Source organism: Ammodytes marinus, assembly GCF_949987685.1.
Source record: "Ammodytes marinus genome assembly, chromosome: 4".
In the NCBI taxonomy this organism is placed as follows: Eukaryota; Metazoa; Chordata; class Actinopteri; order Uranoscopiformes; family Ammodytidae; genus Ammodytes; species Ammodytes marinus.
In genome coordinates, this window is record NC_137233.1 from 27,431,067 (window position 1) to 27,447,288 (window position 16,222).

The 16,222-nt window shown below is 46.7% G+C and overlaps 1 protein-coding gene across 1 annotated transcript in view; it reads right to left on the bottom strand.

Moving 5' to 3' along the window:
* Window positions 1-16,015, bottom strand: part of plxna1b (plexin A1b) — a 198,523-nt gene extending 182,508 nt beyond the window's left edge. Inside the window, exon 1 of the mRNA XM_080025401.1 lies at window positions 15,904-16,015. The gene's annotated coding sequence lies outside the window, so the exon portion shown is untranslated. The remainder of the gene's footprint in view (window positions 1-15,903) is intronic.
* Window positions 16,016-16,222: the final 207 nt, after the last annotated feature.

The following is a 16,222-nucleotide window of genomic DNA, read 5'->3' on the forward strand; positions in this document are numbered from 1 at the left end:
TAAACGCAAACTGGAGCTCATCACACACACACACACAGTAGAGGGGCTGGGGCTTTTTACCACAGTGGCGCCGGGGCAGGGCAGACAGCAACGGCAGCAGCTACTAATTAAGAGTGGTTGGCTGAACAGCTATAGTTAGCGCTGGAGCTGGAGGGCTGAGGAGAATAGGGCGACAGGTCTGACACCGTGTCAGTGTGTGTGTGTGCGTGTGATTCCGTCTGTGTGTGTGTGTGTGTGTGTCTGTGTGTGCTACTAGCGGCCCCGGGGCTATAGGCTATAGGTCCCCTACCAGTTCAAGTCTTGCTGACTCAGATTCATCACTGGCCTGTCTGGTTGCAATGCTGCTGGTATACAGCTAGCAGAGAGGGAGGAGAGCAATGTGCTTTTCCCTGTCTGATACTTTCTCCCCTTACTCTGTACTCCCTTGCTCTTACTTCCTCCTCCTCCTCATCCCCAACTCACTCACTTTACCCTGTGGCTCTTCTCTCAGTTTAACTTCCTCTTTTACTGCTTTTCATTTGGTTTGCTCAACTTTCCAGCCACTCTATCATGTTCTGTGTGTCTGTCTCTCTCCCTCCCTCTTTTTCCTCCCAACTTCCGCACACGGTCAATATGATTCAATAAGCTTTATTGGCAGCAGTGAATGCATTTGCGGAGCAGAGGTTGGGGGATTACAGCAGGGATCAAAACAGGAAATACATTTGCTTTTTAATGGTCCTCCTCCACACAGTGATGGCCCATCTGTGCTATGTGTCTCTCTTCGTTCATTCCAGCTCTTGTTTTCGTTGCCACTTGTGGATACTAGATGATCCCGTTCTCCTGCCGCAGTGACTCAGACCTGTTGGGCCACTTTGTGAATTAAAGAAGCCCCCACCGGTTCAATGGTTCACACACACACACTGTGAAATGTAAACATACAAAACACCAAAGATGACACTTTGAAATTATCTCAATGCCAATTTTACTGTCTGTCTTTCAAAAAGCCTTACTGTGTTTGGAGTTGTGTCTGGCATTCAATTCTCACTGACACTTCAAATCCAGAGAAATCCAGGACAGCCCCAGTGATCTAGAAAGTAGTTATTGTGCACTTGGAAGGCGATGTATTGTATTAAAGTGACTGGTGACCTTATTAACATACATTAAAAAGGGCCCTGTGACACTATAAGAGGCTTGGCCTAGGCCTTAGTTATTTAGCGTGCCAGCTAATCCTATTGTTGTTGTCTCTGGGGCCTAAGTGGCAAGCTCCATGTTAAATCCTTGCCTTTGTCTTCTGTGCGTCTCATTTGCTTGCTATCTCTAACGCCTTAAAATAATAGTCCTTCACATGTGAAGTGTAGAACAGTTTTGAAAGTCAAGTAGCCCTACCATGAGCAAAGGCTGTGAAGTGCATTGTGAATATCACATCAAAACAAGCTAAACATGACAGAGCAATTTGACTGCGGAGATAGATACCTATTGGACTGAATCACTGCCAATCCTCTGCATTCTCAGCATTTCTCAACTGCCAAGAATGGAAAAGTGACGTGGTTGACATTTGAATGCTTGGAGCCGTGGGAAGGTTAATGGTATGAAATCGGCAAGTTGACAATTTTATATACAACAACCCGACTTTCTTTCCCGTTCTCAGGACAGCAGTTTACGGCGGTGCTGGCGCCACACACACACACACACACACACACACACACACACACACACACACACACACACACACACACACACACACACACACACACACACACACACACACACACACACACACACACACACACACACACACACACACACACACACACACACACACACACACACACACACACGCACACGCACACACGCACACACGCACACACACACACACGCACACACGCGCTCTCTTGTGTTTGCAGTCTAAACAGTGTTACAGGAGAGTGTGTCAGTTTATTGTTTGTCCGTTCCTCTCTCTGGGCTCCCTGATGTTTACCTCTGCAGAACAATGGACTTGCCTGGGAACACTTGCGCAGGGCAGATCTGATCCTGCCTGTGTGCGTGCATGCATGTGTGTGTGGATTTTTCCTGACGAGGTATTGTAATTCTGATTGCACTTCCCGTGATTCCTTCCAAAACAAGTCCCCTTGATACAGTAAACACAGGTACTGTGCAATGTAACCCAACTACCGCAGTGCTATTGCTGTGTGAACCATTTGTGTCCATGTTTCAAACGCACATTACTTTACAAACATGGGCAATAAAACACTTGATGTCAATCCACTCACTTCTTCAATTTCACCTGTAAACATTCTGACCACTTTCTGCATCATCATAGTATGAACTGTAACCACCAGAGTCAAAAGTCATGTGGTACAATGTCACACTTTGCACATTTTTGTAATGTTCAAAATGTCTGCAACTCAGCCGGAGGGGGATTTTCACAGATCAGTCTGGACTTTCTCCAATCTCTGTGGAGAGGCAGTCTTGATTACTCATGATTGGACATGTGGCCTTATGAGCGTATTAACTACTGCAGGAGACAGTACCCTTTCATAAAGATTTTTCCAATTGCCAAATTAGGATGAAATGAGAACCCATTCTTTTCTTTTAGATGTGAAAATTGTATCATGAGTGTCAAAAGCACAGCGTGTTATCATGAATAAACGCTGTGTAGCTTTTCATTATGAGAGAGAGAGACAGATACAGACAGAGAGAGAGAGAACAGAGAGGTCTCCACTGTGCCCATCCTCACTTTGGCCCGGTGCCAGGCCTGCTCCCACAGAGGAAGGGAGAGAAAGGGAGGGTGCTGTGGGCGCGTGTGGATGTGTGTGTGTGTGTGTGTGTGTGTGTGTGTGTGTGTGTGTGTGTGTGTGTGTGTGTGTGTGTGTGTGTGAGGGGGGCAACATTCCCCTGGCAGGAACCCCGGGACCCGGCGGAGGGCAGGGTTCAGCCGGTGAAGGAGAGGCTGCGTGCCCGGCAGTCAATTAGCGGCTTGCATTTACACAACAAATGGAGCTCCCACGGCTTCTCCAGTGTGCACGCACACACACACACACACACACACACACACACACACACACCCCACTCATGAGTGAATCCACTCAGCACTCATCAGCACACGCCGACGCAAGGTCAGAGAGATGGGGAGGGGGGAGAGAAAAGGGAGAGCAAGAGGCCAGCTATCTGCTGGAGTGGCACTCTACAAATACTAACTCATTGGCTGTATCAGAAACACAAGCAGAGCCATGGTGAGCAGTATAGAGTTGCCCGAACCACCTCAACTGGCTCCTTTCGACGCAAAGGAGCAGCGGCGCTCTGCCCCAAGTTCCTCTCCAATGACTGAGCTTCTCACCCTTTCTCTAAGGGAGATGCCAGCTCCTGAGAAAACCCATATTGGCCGCTTGTACCCGCGGCATATATGAATCCAAATAAAAAAATGTACTTAGCCGGTTGTTAATTTAACTGCTTTTAACAGCCTTAGTGAGGATACTGTGGCCAGCACATCAATACTCGCGCTTGCTGGGAGATGCACACAGAAAAGGAAAGGAAAGAAAGAACACTGAAGACAGACAGTCAGGCAGAAAATACAACGCAGGAGTGACAGACGGCCCTTTCAAACATTTAGCTTGACCAAGAAACCTTGTGGAAAATTGCCATGTCAGGGTGACGAGTGGACAGGAGCGAAAGTCAATACTGTTGACTCAATAAAGTTGATCAGGCGATACCCTTGTCAGGACCCGGTCAAATTCCCTTCAATCTTTCTTTGCGATTGCTTGTGTGAAAAAGAAATCCACACAAAAATGTCCGGGGCCAGGTCAGCAAAGGGTTACATCACACTTCCATTTAGATAGCAAGAACAGGTGACTCATGGATGACATATTATTATAATGCAAGTTGCTACGATGCAAGCATGTGAGAAGCCCAATGTTAGGAGAACCTTCAAGCAATTAACCAAACACAACACAGGCTGATGTTCTAGACATTTGGCGCTATACCTGCTTCATGACATTGGAAGGTGACGATCCTGTTAAGCCCACAGAATTATACGAGCTCTTGTAAAAATTCAGTTTATGTGTGTATAAAGCTGAGGACAGAGTTGGATTGACAAATGACAACACTAGTATGTTTGTCCATCAGGTTGACCTCTGCCTTAGCATCTGTATCGTGTGGATTTTGGGAGGTTTTGTGTGATGTAAGCGTAAGACAGGAGACAGTCACTTCCTCTGTCTGTCTTTACTTCCCCTGCTCCTCCCAACCATCTGTCATCCTCTCCCATTGACATTCAGGTGAGAACTGCTTTGTCTGCAGACGGCATGTGTGTGTGTGTGTGTGTGTGTGGTGTGTGTGTGTGCTGCAGTTACTTTGGAAACAGACAGCCAAAGTCAATGGGAGGAAGGCGACGGGGGTCTATACTGCCGTTGATGAGGTTGTGTGAGTTGGGAGTGTGTGTACATATCTCATCACAGGCGGGTCGGCTTTCTAATGCGAGAGTCGCTCTGCCCATCTCCCCTCTATGCATTCATCTCCCTGCCCATACATCAATCTACCAAGGGACAATTATTGTTGAAACGAGCCCAGTGGTAAGTGGATGAGAGGTGACCTGCACCATACAGCAATCAAACCTCTCTCTCTCTCTCTCTCTCTGTCGCGGTCCCCTTTTACCTCTCCCTCCAGCTGGGCTCCGAATAGGCCCTTAAATCACTCGGCCCGGGACCTTTGATTGGTTGACCTCTCTGCATGATTAAACAGCCATTTTCATCACGTCCTCCATAGGAGAGTGACAGAGTGAGAAAATAGGAGGGAGAGAGAGAGAGAGAGAGAGAGCCGGATGCACTGAAAGAGCAGGTGAGCGAGCCCAACCAAATGGGATAGCTACACAATGATGATGAGAGACATTTCGATCAGAGGAGAAAGAGACTGGAACTCCACAGAGGGCGTGCTGGTGGGAACACCAACTGAAACTCTAAAACGCAGCTGTGAGCTCCAGTGGACATAGAAATCGAAATCAAAATACCATTGCATCATATCACATCTAGGCTAACGTCTGGATTTTGTGCTTAATAATTATTATTTGACCCGATTCTAGACATCTGCACTAAAATGTGGGTTGATTTATATTGGTATGCATGTATAAAGACTTTGGTGTTTTGATGAATTTAGGTCAGCAAAACATCCATAATGTTGGTTATTCAATAAATATGATGAATAAGTCCGGCCCCTATGACAAGCAGCATTATTTAGAGTGAGTATACATTTCAGTTTAGAAGTGAGATTCTGCATATCACCGTTTTATGTTGACTTCAACAGAGATGGGAATCCCTTCCCTTTACAGTGACTGTGACGTGGGTGGCTAACAAGATACCCCAGGGTCACACAATCATCATTGCTGTGACCACCAGACCCTGACACTAATTCCCTAAAATCATCAATCTAAAGAGCTCTTCCCCGAAAAACACAAACTTTGCGTCCGATAAAATGGCCGCCCCCTCGTAACATCTGTTTGGCTTCCAAATAAAAAAGCCGTAAAGCCAGTGTGGTTGGGAGGCGTAAGCAACGGCAGCTGTTCCATTGCTGAGTTCAGTCCTTAATTAAAGTTTGACTCAGTGTCTCTGAGTTTCTGTCATCCTTCCTTCCCAACATTTCTCTTTTTCTCTCTACAACGTTATTTATTATGCTTTTGGTGCAAGCTGCCTTGTTGCTGTTCAGAGTGAGCTGGTGCTGCCAAGTTCCCTCCCTCACTCCTCTGTTGTCTTCTTCTTTCCCCTCATCAGTTTCTGGCCGAGGTGCACGCTCTGGCTTCATTTTGTTCAGATTTCTCCAATCCCGCCCTTTCACAAATCTGAACGCTCAAGGCTTTTATGATGATGCAGCTACAAGCAGACTGGGAGACGGGCTCCTTTTGGAAAACGTGTCTGTGCTGTGGCCAAGTTTGACTGCAGCACTGATTGCCGAGGGCATGATGATGTGTGCCTCTTGACTGAGCTAAAAACAGCTTGTACCATGTTTTGAGAGCAGCACATGTGGCAATGCCTTCGATAATGTGTCTTTTAAAAAGTAGTTTGGGAGAATGAAAATTCCCACATGACAAACTGTAAAATATGTTTCAGCTTGATTGGGTCCTCTGGTGGAAAGTTGACCTTTTCTGCTCTGTTTGTGATCTGATATCAATCATTGGGTTGGTGCCATTGTTCTCGAGCTACACACTCCACATTCAGTGTTGCCTCAAGTGCCGTTTGGACTAATACTATCTGTCATGTGTCAGAGGGCAGGCAGAAAGAGACTGGTGGTGCACCCGGGACCATGTCACACTGATCTCAAGAGCCAAATGAGGTCACACTTGGGGGAAAAATTGAGAGCTGAACCGATCAAGCAGAACAGCCACATTCCTCCACTTGCAATGGAAACCAAGGAAATCATGGATCTTGGTGAAGCAGCGGAGGACAGGGGGTGCGTGTGGGTGGGGGACAGCCCCAAGAGAAAGTCTTCTGGAGAAAGGATGCGACTCCTCCCAGCTGCCACGCATCAGCACATCACAACCAGTCACAAGTTACACACTCCATTGCATTTTGGAATGCGTCGGCCCTGACGAGAGCTGAATGGTATCGCTGACACATTCCTTCATGTGTGCTGCTGGCTGCCTCATCACATGCGCTGCCTCCTTATCCACGCAGGAAAATCTACAGGCTGAGAGAACAGACTTGTTGGGGCAAACTTTATATTTTTTTTAAATAAATAGCCAGAGAGGACCGTGGGAGCAGCACTTGACGATGCTCTTCATTAGCTCTACCTTACTCTTTTGACATGGGAGATGGCACACCGCTGATCTATGGGTGGGTGGGGCAAGCTCCTGGTTAGTGGGAGAGAAGGCCTGGAGGTCGGAGATCACCGAGCACAACTGGAGCCATCATGAGACAGCAATGTGTATAGCTTGAACTCACAGCCATCTTAACGCCCCTCCCCCCCATCCATGACACAGTAGCCGCTCAGAGGTTCACCCCAGGCCTGGCAAAAAGCAACACCAGGGTCCTGAGCAATAAAACCTCCATGGCCCTGCTCCACCTTTAAAGTAGGGATCAGTCTAACCTTTGACCTCCTCCCTGTTCACTCCCTACTTCCAGTTTTGGAGGCCTCCTTCTCCTCCTGCTCTTCTTCTACTTTTGGTTACATTCAGCAACAAACAGCCCCACCCCCTTTCCGTTAGTCAGCCATTGTGGGGTCTGGAGTACTTATCCCCCCCCCATCTCTGCATGCCTTTCCTCCACAGGGGGTCGAGGAGGGAGAGGCGACTTAAGAGCCCCCCTGGGACTCCCGCCGTAACCGCATTGGAGGTAACCCAGGTCTGCTAAAAGAATTAGGCTGAGCAGCCACCAATGTTCTGCGCAACATGTCGTCAAGTGGTTTTTCCTCTTAACAAGCTATGCAAGGGAGGAAAGAAAGAATACCAGGGTTTTTAGGATCAACAAGGCGAGTAGAGGAAAAACAACCAAGAGGATCCGAAAACCTTTGCCTAGTGTTGTTAGACCTTAGAAGAAGATTCTCCAATCTCTTCAGCAACTACAAGGAGGTTGTAGTCCATGAGAGCTGCAATGACGTGCAGGATATTAAGCTTCCAAACCTGATTTGAGGTGCTTCAGCATGGAGCTGCTTAGAAAATGTCAGCGTTATCAGTTGACTGCTAATGCCCCTAACCTTTGGAAAAGTATTTGCATTGATTTTTTTGTAGGAGGTGAGGAGGGTAGTATTACTGGGTAACTGTAGCCCCCGTGAATAGAGAAAAGTCCCTTGTACATGTGTCTACGGTCGACATGCTCTGCAGTGGCACAATGCCAACACACAATGGAGGCCAGACTCGGCGGGCTACTCATCACTTCTCCCTCTTTAACCCTTTGAGAGAGCACAAAAGAGGGAGCTGACAAAGAGGCTGTGGAAAGAAAAGAAGGCAGCAGACGGAGGAGGAGGTGTAGGATATTCTATGTATGCTCCAGAAACGTTGTTTTAAAACATGTTTCAGGCCACAGTTGTTGTTTGACAACTTGAATTTGGCTCCACTGTAAGCACGGGGCAATGGGTGCCAGGAATCCAAACAATTTCTCAGACCAGGACATAACCATGATTAGGACTGTGGAGTTATAAGCCTGTTGCTCCCTCAAAGTCCAACAGGCTTGCACCATTATTAATGTTCCAATTTCTTTCAAAATAACATTTCTGTGGTTCCTTTGGATGTCGGTTACTCAAGAGAATGTTCTTGTCATCTACGCTACAGTATAAAATAAACAAACCCTGCTTTCAGTCAGAGCTGAAAATGTTTTGGAGCAGGTCCCAAAACCTGACAGGTACCACTTGGCCCTGCTGTGTGAAAGTGGCTACTGAGAGTTAAACCTGAGAACATGAGAGGTTTTGGAAGTGCTCCAAAGTGATTTAGGGGCTAAAGCTACTCAAAATCTACCCTTCTTCTCGCAGTTAAATGGGAATCGCATGGAGGATTTAAGAAAGCGAAATGCTCATTCAGTAAAACGGAGAAAAAAATGCTCCTTATTGGGTGGTTTTTGAGTGTCTGCATATTCAAGACCTCATCAAACACATACACACACCAAAGTAGCCAGAAGCACCAGCCCACATCTAAAGAGTACCAGGCACTCAAGGGGAGAGAATTGTGGTAAACAAAATGAATAAATGAGCACTTATCTCCATCTGGTAAACACACATGCAGGTGCTGACATCAGAGTGTGTGGTTTATGAGCCATGCAGTGCGTGTCTGTGAATGTGCACAGTCTGCACACACACAAACACAAGCCAGAACGCAACTACGGGAAAAGGGAGGGAGACTGATCCTACCTGTGTCCTACACGCATAAGCACACACTTTTCTAAATGCCCACCATTGCCTGGAGGGCGACACCACCATTCGGCTGACCTCTCTCGGGTAAGTTGCCCTGCCTTCCTGTACCATGGGGGGGTTGTGTGTGGCTAGTCCACAACACAGCCACAGTACAGGGGGGGGGGGGGCAGAGAGGCAGCTAGCTGATTTATAGGCTAGCCCACAGCCATGTTTTCCCTGGGCAAGGGGCTCTCCTCAAAGACCCGCCTTTTATTAGTCTTATTTACAGGGCCGGGGAGAACAGACTAAATTATTTAAGATTCCCCCTGGTAAATACAACAGAAACCAGGAGGGAGCGTGTGTGTCTGTGTGCAGGAAGAGAGGGCAGAGGATGGAAGACAGGAATGAAAAAGATAGAGATACAGAGACTGAGATGAGGAAAAAAAAACAAGTGAGCAATTATGAGTTGCGGCACCATTAACATTAATCACACCAATAAACGGCGTCGAGCCTGTGTAAACTCTTCCGCGTTCCATATCTTCCACATTGGATAGTGTTGCCTTACATTAAACATGGAGGAGTGCCATTGCTCGCACACGGGCAAACCGATTCGGATAGCATCTTGAATACAATTGTCCTGAATACTGTGTGCCATCAACAAATGCACAGTGACGATGCACTGCTTATCCCAATGCAAATGCATGCACACCCACAGTGCGCTGCCTCCTCTCTCTCACACAGTGGTTCTCATTAACAAGCCAAACATGCCTGAAGAGGCAGACAGACTCTGGTGAGCACAGTAAACAACCAGTAGGCTCCCTCATACTAAACTGAGACTATCTCCGCATCAGCAACACACACTTTCTGCCGATGACACTGACAGGCTGGGCCCGATGCAATCCTAAAGATCCCAACCTCAAAGATCTGATTTTCTGGTGTTCCTTGCTTATGGGGAACTTAGGAAAACAACAGGGTGTGGGTGAATAATACAAATAATACTGTTCTGTGGCATTTTATCATGTACTTCGACAATTGACTTATTTGGTACTCACTGTGGTGCGCACTATACTTAATGCTTATTGTTTTTCTTTTTAAAATCCAACAAATAAAAAGGGATGTTGAAGGAGCAGATTCTATGACAAGATTGCAAATCCCTGCACATACAGTGTTCATCGCCATAGTTTATTATAAATGACAACATCTTCTTGAGCACAGCTAAGAAACAACAGTAGAGTGATAGAGTGCAAAACAGACAATAAGAGACAAGAGACAATATTCTTCAAATAAAAAAAGAAAATGACGAGCCCCCACTATAGTGTACCATTAAACAGCTACCTCAAGTATCAAGATGAATGGAATGTGGTAGCGATCTGTAACCCTTTTCCCTAAAACATGATTCTAACCTACTATTAGTCAGGAAGTTACAACAATAACATGAGCTCCACATACAATATTAAGCTTCCTGTATAGTGAGGGAGAAATGCCCATAATGACAAAGTATTAAGCGCTACCTGTCCATTCAGCTGCACACCTTAGCAATACAATAAGGAGATTATAGATGACAGTGTACAGTTGTCTTATGTTACAGGAAGGAAGGAACCGTGACATCCTGGTCGATAGAATGCCCCGGCTCTTCTTTACAGGCGGAAATGCAACAGGAGAAGAAACCATTTTTATGTCCGTCCAAATGGGAGAGCCAATCTGCCCGTCTGAGTCAGTGTCTTGAGGGGGGAAGAGATGGACAGAATGCTGACAAGAGCATTAGCATGCCGGTGGGGAAACCTCATATGCTGAGGCTGTGTGCCTAGCTAGCTGCCAGAGAGGGGGGGGGGGGGGGCATGGGATTTCTCTACACAAGGCCACTGGGTCACAAGTGGAACTGGGGTCAATGCTGCAGTTCTTGGACCTTGAGGCAGAACCCTTCACCATAACTGTAACTCAATCTAAGCGCTGACGTCCCACAGCCTGAGGGTCAAACGTAAACCAATGACAAGGGGTTCCTTCGGTTTGGATGAGAGCCCATTTCACAAATGATGACATTGTGAATTTGACTTTACAAGAAAACAAATCAAATGCAATACAGTGCCCCTGTCAATAAAATGAGGGGCCTGCATTAACAAGTGAACTACAGAATTTCTTGGTGCCCCACTTCAGTCGGTCAAGAGTTCTTCTGCTTTTCAGTTCAAGCGAACTAATCAACAACTCCTTTGAACAAAGGGCGAGCGTGTACATTTTGTTCTCAAACAGACAGCACCACAGTGCAGCGGAGAGACCGAGCTTATTTTCAATTTGCAGCCAGATTAGCAGGCATGTTTTTGATACCGTCAGAAACGAACGGCAAGAGATTTCTTTCTCTTCTCCAAGTTGTCTTGAGTGAGTGGCCTTTTTAGTGCCTGCTTCAAAAAGCATCCCCCGTACCAGAGCAGCTGTCACTTTCAGCAGGCACTGTGGAGGACGGACGCGGGGGAGGGGCCCTTTGAAGGAATGGTTAAAAGTGGGCGATAAAAATAAACTGGGAGAGAGGAGAAAATTAATTATACATAACAGACAGTTCACTTGGATGAGCACGACACAGAGACAGTGAAACTAAGGCTGCTTCCTCCTCAAAGAGAGAGAGAGAGAGAAAAAAAAGCCATTTTCTGGCTGAGGACATTTCTGCTCTGCCAACATATTTATTTGGCTACATCGGAAGACAGGGATGCAACAAGAAATCTTTATTCGGAAGGTCAGGGCGTCAAACAATACCATCCTAACTTTCATTTCAAATTCTCCACGCTGGCGTTAACTTTATACATCCTCTCTAATTTGCTGTTTCCTCAGACCAAAATAAGAAAACTGGCAGTCCTGAGCGCACACTGCTCCTTAGAAAATGTGATGAAGCATGCAGATAGCTCTGTCTGCCTTTAAAATCACGTTTGATTGGCACAGATGAGGGTATATACTGCCGGCTCACCTGCAAACTTCACCTCCCGATATGATTCGTAATGCACCAGCACTTTGCGGTTCAACAGCGCCCACTGACTCCCAATCCCGGCTTCTTATTCGGGCCAAATGGAGGTCATTCCTATTTGAGCAGTCAGTCAAGACAGGCCCGCCAGGTATTGGCGAGTGAGTTTATTTCATATTAAGGCTTGTCGGCTGGAGAGGTGTTAGCACCGCGAGAGCTCTCTGTGCGCATGTGTGTCTGTGCGACAGGGCCTTCGGGTGTTGCCCTGCTGCTGGTCCCTCTTTAGTGCGTTTTAATATTGCTGCTGCTGTGTGTCTCGGCGCCTCGGGGCACCACACAAACCCCAAGAGAGAGAGACCAAGTAAAAACACTCAAATAGTGAGAGATGATGGGACGGGGCTCAGAGAAAGATGGAGGGGGTGAATACATGGAGAAGCAGGAAATGATGTGACGGAAAGGCAAGAAAGGAAGTGAGGAAATAGAGATCAAAACAGAGGAAACATAAACTGAGGTTAGATTTTTAAAAAGAGAGAGAGAGAAATAGACAGACGCGCACAGATTGAATGAAATGAACTCAGAGCATGAGTGCCAGCAACACCGCTAACCTCTTTAGCAAGACTGACACAAATGAAAACTTATGTAATAAAAACGAGCCATCTCCACCCGCTATGATATGAAAGCAGATATTGCATTACAGCGCCGCTGTGCCATGAAAGCCCTCAATCACAAATAGGGAAAAAAGAGTTGAGAGAGAGTGTGTATTGGTTTTCTTCTTTGTGTCACTATAGACTAGACCAGTAGTCACCCGCCCAGAAATGTTCGAGAATTGGTTGAAAAAAGTTAAGACTTCTATAACATTGTGCTAGTAAGTCGGAACAGAGGAAGACGATGGAAGAGTGACGTAGGACATGTGCTCTTAGAAAGGGAAGGAGAGAGATGGGAGGGAAGATATGACCAGCATGAAGCTAGACAAAGAGTTAGAATGTTAGGGGAGTGCTGAGGCGGATAAGAAAAGTGAAAGTTTAAAATGGGGTCGGCGAGAGTGGTGTTGTGGAAGGATGGAGGTGGACACAAGACAACGAGCGGTTCCTGACAGGAAGAGAGAAAGCAGGAAAAGTGGAGGAGAAAGCTTTGAGTGGCAGCATAAGTCTGGAGGCAGGAAGAGCAGAAGGCCAGAAGAGGAAATGCCTAAATATGAGCTTGTCACACTAGTTTGAAAATGTTGAGGCAGTCAAGGAAACTGGAAGAAAAAAAAAAAGAGCTGGATTTTTGCAGTCTGGCAACACACAGACAGACACTGCACACTGTGAGCAGTGCTGTGAACACAGTCCATATATCGGCTCTCCGTGTGAAAGCAATGAATCACGGTGCAGTATACCCTGAAGAATACAGCTACGCACTGAAAGTCCTTTCACGTATATAAACAATTCCAGTGACCCAGTGAAGTCGTTTTCTTTAACGCCAACTGAGAGTTCCGTGTGAGCGTGTTGGAAATCCTCTCCTTTAATTCCCTTTATAAAAAAAAATTAAAATAAAATCAATATGCACTGAAACTAAATATATTTTGGGGCCAGTGTTACAATGCTAAGCCGCGATTCAGTCCTCACTTGAGCGTGGCGCTGCTGCTTTGTCATCCATCTACAATCTAATTAGACCTTAAATATGCTGCTCACTGAAAAGTCCAGAGGAATGCAACAGGGGGGGTTGAGCCACACAATGGCAGGAGCAGAGGGGTGCAAAGTGCACATGTCAGCTCGGATTCCAAAGTTTGGACATCACAGATTTTCACCCATTCACGGCAGCAGCAGGCCACACCGGACAGGGCAGACTTTCAAAATTCATGACACTGGCTGCTCTATTGTGTGTCAGATCTGTATCATAATTAGAGAAGATTGAGGCAAATTGCGAGCAATTTTCTGGCCGAGTTGCAAGCTTTAATGTAAAATGCCATGAAAAGGTCACAATTTAGCCAACCACAAAAAATAACGATTTTCTGAAAGAACTGGTGGGAACTTTTGGAAACCATTCCCCCCCCCCCCACAACCAGAACATGTGTTAATGTCCAGACTGTCAGCTAAATAAAGCACTCAAAGAGAGTCATCGATTACATTGTGGCCACTCCTCGCTTGTCAGTCACACACTCATGTAAAGGCAATGCTTGCTTTGACTTAACGTGTTAGGTGCGCTTCCGTTGTGTGCTTGGTGAGATGTCGCTGGTTGAACGCTTTACAGATTGAGCCTGGAGTGGGCACCACCCCTTAATCAAACACCCGTTGTCATTGTGACAGTTCAGATGCCACATCATCTACATGTGAATGCTGGTTGTTGCCACCGCTGTTTTGAACTGTCCGTAGGAGGCTGCTGCTGCTTGACTGAACCCATGGCAAAACTGGGTCACACACTGACGATAAAGAGTTGGCCTGCACCTGTGTCTTATTATAGGGATGTTGGAGGGAGACAGTGCATACGAAACATTACCATTAGGTTTAAATTAAAAGGCACAATAGGTAGGTTAGATTCACTGTCGAATAGCCTACTATGTGACAGGCCTCAACCCCTCCTTTTTCTCCCCAAAAAAAAGAATAAGCTTAAAACAATGTCTACGCTGTCGCTCATCTATGATTCATGAATACATATTTAAATTGAGCAAAAGATTAATTCATGTAGCGCGAGAAGGGTCGGGGTGGGTAGTCTAATTTGGTTAACCAGCATTTGATTAAAAACACACATACACACACACAACTGAGGAGAATCCGATAGATAGAGCAATGATGAGAGCATTTTCAATAGCTCTGACAGACAACCAATGCGCACTCTACTACACACACCCACAGACTAGGCAGCCCCGCACCACTCCATCCCCTGCTCCAAACTGAAGGGGGAATTCAATTGCTGTCGAATAACAAAGCTTACAAATTGCCTTCTCATTCGTTAGCAGATTAGCGCCCTATTCACGGCCACACCAACACAATTTCTAATTATTTCCAAAGCTTGTAGGTGAATCGATTTATTTTTTTAAGTGAGCACCACCTCTCCCTGGAGAAATCCAAACACAACTACCAACTCCCTTAGGTCCATTTAGCAGAGCCATTCTTGCATTCAAATATATATAGGGGGTAAAATTAAACAAGCACCGGTGCAAATAGGCTACTTCCATGTGAAGACACGCACAGCCTCCTACCGGGTCCACCCCAGACTATTTATCCGAGAGACAGTGAGCGTCAGCCCGAGGAATACCTGTAATTACTGAGGGTGTTGGTGTGGTGGTAGAGGCAGGCATTCCTCCTCTTTAGAGTGAAGCAGAGCAGCCGTATGCTACCCTCCTCAGCCCCGATAAGCCTGCTAGCTTGTCCGTGTGTCACCAAACACCGGCCCCGGAGGATTTTCTTTTCACTACAAGATATGACTGCTGCGAGCTTTGCCGTAGCAGCAGAAGATATGTTTTTTTTTTTATAAAAGTCCGTCTTCACTGCAGCTCTCCAACAACCTACCAGCCACAAACTACTCACCGCACACACTGCACCAAAACTGAGGTGACTCGCGAGATAATAAATAAATAAAAACACCAACCTTTTTTTCCCTTCTAGTTTTAAGCGCCAGGTGCTTGCAGCGACATAATTAAAATCAAAATGCAGTGTCCGAGTAAAAATGAAGTTAGCTGTAGCTTCAGCGTTCGTTCGGCGCCCAAAATATCCGTGGCTTTTTTACAGTTTGGTGTGGATCAATGCGACTGGTGGTCACACACTCAACACGCCGCTAACACAAACACGAGCCTACACACACACACACACACACACACACACACACACACACACACGCACGCACGCTTCCAATAACTGGATATTAGCGCGAGGCTCGACATGTCTCCCTCTCTGCTTCCACGGTTGGGTTTGGTCGGTCGAGCCGCTCTTCAAACCTCTTATAAATAGGCTACACAACAGTCTAGCTTCAAACTCGTGGAGAGAGCGGAGAAAGGGGGTTGAAAGACAACGAAAAACTCGCCACACGTACGGAGCTCCCTCCCTGCGAATGAGAGGGGGGAGAAAAAAAAACATGTAACCTAAATATTTCAGCCGGCTTGCTCCACCAAGAAAACCCGCTCCTTCGTTCCACACGGAGAGGGGTAGAAGAAGAAAAAAGCACTGCAACGTGAGGGAGTTTGTATCGGTACTTACAGGTTCAAGTGATCCTGAGGAGGCTTGATATCCTCGCCATGTTGTTTGTTTGTTTTAAATTCCAAAACTTGGGGACATTCCTCTCTGGTCACGGAGCGGCGGCGGTGCTCACTCTCCGGCGGCTCCCTGCGTGTGAATGGAGAGCCGAGGAGAGGAATGCAACTCCGGGCTCCGGGAGGGAGGGAGGGGAGGGGAGGGTGGAGGAGAGGAGGCGCTGCTACTGCAATACCTCACCGAGCCCATAGAGGGCGCCCCCGGGTCAACTCCCAGCGTGTGTGACAGGGAGCAGGGACGTGTGCGTGGGCTTACATTACATGAA